The sequence below is a fragment of the Anser anser genome (assembly GCF_964211835.1).
Source record: "Anser anser genome assembly, contig: HAP1_SCAFFOLD_171, whole genome shotgun sequence".
Lineage (NCBI taxonomy): Eukaryota > Metazoa > Chordata > Aves > Anseriformes > Anatidae > Anser > Anser anser.
In genome coordinates, this window is record NW_028153528.1 from 146,207 (window position 1) to 152,314 (window position 6,108).

A 6,108-nucleotide genomic window follows, 5' to 3' on the forward strand; every position below is an offset into this window, starting at 1 on the left:
GAATTTATTCGCGATCGCAGTGGCGGGCGTCCCGTCCGTGCGAGGACTACCGCACACCAAATTTCCCTGGTGTATTGCCAAGCACTTCCCCGTGCAAGGGCTTACCATACACCACATTTCCCGAGACTCTTCCTTTCTCTCCCTTATCTCACGCTTCGTCCGTCTCCGGCCGCGCCCCTCGCGGAGCTGCGGAACCGCGGATCAGGACTCCACACTCGCTCCGTACAAAAGTACGTCTCAATCACACGGCACACAGAGTCTCACCCGACCCCCAAGGCAATACTTCCTATTTCTTACCTTGGTCTGTGCACAGAGTTACCGGATCAATTCTCAAAGCCGGAGTGCCTGCCTTCTTCCCTTCCCCACTCCTTCACGGATCCTGCCTCTTTCATCAGTCTCGGGCCCTCTGTCAGCTCTCCGCAGAACCGCCGCCGTCGATGCACAGGACCGCTGAAATCAGCGGGGCATGCCTTCCTGCTGCTGCGGCGGTGGGGCTCCCCAGTAGGCGACTGGCTCCCGGACGAGCCCCCAAATTGTGAGAAACACTCCGTAGCCAATAACTTGGGCTCAGGCGAGGAGCTCAGCGAAGCAGGAATTTATTCGCGATCGCAGTGGCGGGCGTCCCACGAGCAGGAGCGCCCCTGCTGGTTCCAAAACCCAGTTTATATACTTTTTGATGACGGGACCCTCCCCTGTTTCCCCACTGAGGGGGTGATCCAGGCTCACAATCTGTCTGATGCTTCCCAGACAATGCATGGCCTTCAGTTGCCGGCCTGTTAAATTTCGAATTTCTTTCGACTTTTTTACTGGTTGAAGCGGTAATGGTTCTTCACTTACCTGACTTGACTCAACACCGTGATTTTCCCCGAATTGTTCTACGGAGTCTGGTTGTCTGCATTTTACAAGGTCGCCTGCTAAGCGTTCTTATCGCTGCAAGCACACCTCGATACCCCATTCCTTACCTTTAAACAACGTAACTCTGCAAAAACAACATTTTTATTCCCACGAGGGGCAGGGCAGGCCCCGCGGCGCGTGGCGGCGGGGGGCGGGGGGGCCCCGTGACGGCACCGAACGCGGGGGGGGGGCGGTATGGCCTCGGGCGGCGCGACCGGTAGCGGCGCGACCGGCAGCGGCATGGCCGGCGGTGGCAGGGCCGGTGGCGGCGGGGCGCCGGGCGGCAGCCCAGGAGCCCGATCAGGAGGAGGAGGAGCAGGAGGAGGAGGAGGAGGAGGAGGAGGAGGAGGAGGAGCGGCCGGCGGCAAGGTGAAGAGGCGGCGCCACCGTTTGGGCGCCGCGAAGCCCCCCTGTGCCAGGAGCAAGCGGGTGAGGAGCGGCCCCCCCACAGCGGGCCCTTCCCCCTCAGCCCACCAGTTACCCCCTTACTTACCCCCTTACCTTACCCGCCCCTTTATCCCCTTAGTTACCCCCTACCCACCTCCTTACCCCCTTAGTTACCCCCTCGACCGCTTAGTTACCCCCTTAGTTACCCCCTCAACGGCTTAGTTACCCCCTTAGTTACCCCCTCAGCCCCTTCCTAACCCCCTCAGTTACCCCCTCAGCCCCTTCCTAACCCCCTCAGTTACCCCCTCAGCCCCTTACTTACCCCCTTACCCCTCTACCCAGCCCATTACCCCCCTCCTCCCCCTCCCCTTCACCCCCAGCCCGCTGCCCTCAGGACCCCCAGTGCCACCCCCAGGGCTTTCCCCGCTCCCTGCACCCCTCCTCAGCCCATCATCAATTCTCTGAACGTTACCTGCCAGGCTTTGCTTCTCGTTTGTGCTGTAGGGTACAGCAGGTTGACGGTGAAAGCGGTCCGTCAATTCGGGGTGTGAAAATCCCCGTGCTGGAGGGGGGACGCGCCGAGATCCCTCCCAGCAGCTCTTTGCTAAGAAATGTCAGGACGCCCAGAGAGATGCTCTGGAGATGCCCTCTGCACATGTTTGTTCAGCCAAAACCTCTCCGCTATTAAATGAGCAACGTAGCTGAGGGGATTGATTATCATATGCAAAACCAAGGGAGCGCTACGCATGGATAGCTGCTCAATTAGGTTTTTATCACTTGCAGAAATGCCAAGTCCCTTATACCACATATTGACAATCAATCTTGTCCATCTAAAGCTGGCCTGGAAGGGCAATGCAAACATTCCCCACGCTTACAGAGCAACCGTTGAAACCTCTGGCTTGAACAGTGCATTAATGTTGAAAGTGCCATAGCTTGCGTGTGCCGACACTGTGTAGCTAACTGATAAACCTTACACGTGGATTAAAAATAATCAGTGGAGATGGTTTTCTAACTTTTCCATTGTCTGTTATCTCTGCGTGTTTTCCAGTAGGTTTATTTAAAGAGTGTGCCAGAGCAAACACGTGCGTGGGGATATCTGGGGGATTCTGCACAGAGAATGGCTGCTGCACATCCAGCGCAGATCAAATTAACAGTAACTTATCGGGGAAGAATTTTAATGATTTGATAAATAGACAAACTGATAGGTGTTACATGTGTGCATTTATTATAGCAGTTAGCTTTGTAACCAGACGAATCGTGCAAATGTTCATAACGTAAAAGGACGAGCTTTGAGCAGATAGCTTGCTTAGAGCATTTGTCAATTAATTTCAGTTTATCTTCAATATCATGTCCACTCTGCAGAAGGTTCTGTGGCTTAATGTTAATTGTCTCTCAGTGATGCAGTTGGGGAGGCACGAAAGCGACCGATGCGATTTTGTGAGGTTATACCTCTGGTTCTGATCCCTACCCCGCTGTTTTTCTCATCCTTCCCCCTACAACTTTAGTCGATAAGTCGATTCTTAGAAATACTTAAATAGATGTGTTTTGTGTGCTTGTGATCCTAATTACAGCCCACCAAACCCTCTGTCTCTTACCATTAAGCTCTGAAGGTGCCTGGGCACTGTAGGCAGTATAGTTAGCAGCTTCAAAGTTCCTGGGAACTAGTCCTGGATCTAATTTACCTTTTTTTTTTCCCCCTGCCTGCAGGAGGGATGATTAGCAGGATGCCTAGCTCATGATTGTCAGCTTTCTGGATATTAATTTTTATTATTAATTTTTATTATTAATTATATTCATTTATATTAATTTATCTTTTATTTAACCGTAGTTCCTGGGGCTTTCGGTCAGGTGGGAATTCTCCGATCGTACCCGATGTATGCCGCAGAGTCAGTCTTCTACAAAATACAGCAACAGCTTTAGAAGGCTCTTGCAAGAGGAGGTGCTGGTGCTATAGCTATAGCTGTGTTTCTTGCAGGACATCTTCTGGGTTAGCCTGACTGTTGAGAGCAGAACTGTTTTTTGTGCGTATAGTCACTGCAATTCAGCATTACTAAAATTGAAAATATTTAGATTCACTGATTTTAATGGGTAGTATGGTCCTGACTGTCGCAGTAGATAATTGCTGAACTTCTGGTTTAGTTGGTTTTCACGGGAGGGTGCGAAGAGGAAGAGTCCTGGAACAAGTCTGTAGGTCAGGAGCTGTTCAGGCGTAGAGTTTCCTGATAGCCTTGCAGATTGACGACCTGCTGGTGAATTTTGGCAGAGGTTTCAAAACTTTGAACCTTGCCAAGGTCACTTGGAAGTGCAGAAAGTGATAGGTAGTTGTAAATCAATCTTAGGTGAATTTTAGGTTTACCAGAAGTGTAGCGATCCTATGCCAGGGATCAACCTCGTCGTCGTCTTCTGAATATTTGCTGTATAATATCTGTCTTCAAGGTCCGTGGAAGGTGGTATCGCAGCATATGCTGTTGACTGTGTTTCTGTAATTAAACAAGTGTTTTTTCTTTCAAGCAGGGAATAATTAGCAGAATGACAGAAACGGTGAAAAATATTGTACCGGCCTGGCTGCAGAAGTATTTCAATAAGCGTGAGGAGGAGTGTGTAGACAGAAATGAATCTGCAAACCAGGAGGAGACTCCGGTAAACTATCACCACGATTATTCAGATGAAGATACCATAATTGATGAGAGATTCACGCCTGAACCAGCAGGAATTAGTAGACGAGGTATGTGAAAAATCATTTGGAATTCTGGCCATCTGTATTTATTCACAGATTTCTAGTTTTGAATCTGAATTTCAAAAGGAAATTGGAATGAGGGTTTTGACAGAATGAAAAAAAAAAACAAACAATCAAAAAAGTCGAAACAACTGTTTGTGAAACCGTCTTAGCTTTAAACTGTATACACAGTTACGAAGCATACATCTTATGCTCTTGGAAGGCATCAGTTAACTTTAGGTACTCTATTAGCCAGGTGCTAAATGCTGAAAATAAGTCATTTGCAAGTGTGCTGGGTTGCATTTTCCATCTTTTAAAAGATATGGAATGAAAATCTGTCTAATTGCCTAAGGCAATTAAAAAAATTAATTTGTTTTGCAGTCTTCGAAACAAAAGACTAGATGCTAGAATGGCAGAGGAAAATTCCGTCTCGTGTCCCGACTTTGTTTGTTTTGTTTTGGTTTTTTTTTGTTTTGGGCTTTGATCAATTTAGTAAAGTTCCTCGTTAACTTGATGGTGAACTGGGGAACTTGTGCACGGATGTGGTTTATGAGATTATTATCCTTAAAATATTCAATAACTTTAAGGTCTACGCGGGGGGAGGGGGTGTCTTTGAAAAGGTATTTGGACCGTTGGCAACGAGGTTTGCAACTCCTTTACCTCATGAAAGATTAATTTGTCTTATATCCAGTGCCTCTCACTGTTCCTGTAGTCCTGTTGTATAAATTTGCATCTATTCTTATTTGAGTTTCTCTTAAATTAGCTGTTTTGGGGAAGTCAGCTTTTAATAAGTAAAGAAGTTTTGTCTGAGCGTGCGTAGGTAACCATAGATAATGTGGAAAGTCAGTTGCTTCTGTTGTTGGCAGAATCAAAAAATAAGGAGGAAATATCTTTGCCTCCAATCTCATCTAATTGTAAACAAGGAGATTGATGGCTTTCTGTGTAGCTGTAGCTTGGGAATGAGTTTGGAGAAAAGAATAGAGAAGGTCTTCGTGACTGAGGAACACATGTTGGCTTTCCTATGTAACTGCGTGAAAGGAGCTTTCAGTAAGAACAGCTGCACTGCAAGCTTGCTAACTCCAGGAGATCAGGAGCAGGTGGACACCCTGGAACCTTTTGCAGCTTATGTTGCTGTCCGTGGGTGTTGCTTACTATGCTTAAGAATAAGATTTTTTTTTTTAATTATTACTACATTTTGAAACCAATGTGTTTCTTCAGTTCTGAGGTATCAGTGTGCTGGAGCCTATATTGGGTGGCCTTCCGCCTGAAGAACTTTCTGTATCTCAAATGGTGCTGTCCTAAAAATCTGCTCATGGTTTGGAGAGCTAATTAGTGGTACTGCAGTGGTTATGAAGATTGAACTAACTAGTTTAAGCTTCAGTTCAAGTATCAAGAGGATAGTGGCTCAAAGTCATTTGAATTGCCCAGATTCCTGGGAGAGACAGTAGGCTTTCATCAGGCAAAATACCCATGAATAGTTCCATTCATTTAGCAAGATAGACTTCAAGGCCACCTATTCCAGGCCACTGGCATTGTTTGCAGACCCTTTGCTTCAAGAGGGAAAAATGCTCATCTGGTTACTTGGGTCAACATCCTTGTCCCTTGGGTCAAAATCCCAATAGTTAATGGGTAGGAGATGATGTTTTGCCTCTAACGTGAGCTGATATGGAAGAACTTGGGAAAAAAGTACTGCAAACGTTCATTTTCATGTTGTGTATTCAGATTAATGTAACCTTTGTTCCAATATTATGGAAGCTGCAGTGTTATCTGTAATTTACCGTGTAATCTCAAATTTTGTAAAGCTTATTGCAAGCTGTACATGGGAGAAGGAGTATATATGTTTGATTTAGTGAACGGCCAAGTCAGCGTTAGAGCATTTGAGCACGGGGTCAGAATGTGGTGTTGTAAAACCTCATAGTTAACTACTTCTGGATGCAACATTAATACTGTGTATCGCAAGCAGTGTTGTTGTTGTAGCCAGACAGTTAGATGCAACCGTATCTGGGTGAGGAAGAAGTTAAATTTGGCTTCTCTCTTTTTGCGCTTAGAACTTGGCAATAGCATGGCTGTCGATAGGAAACAGGTTTTGGCTTCTGTGAGCTTGTCTATAG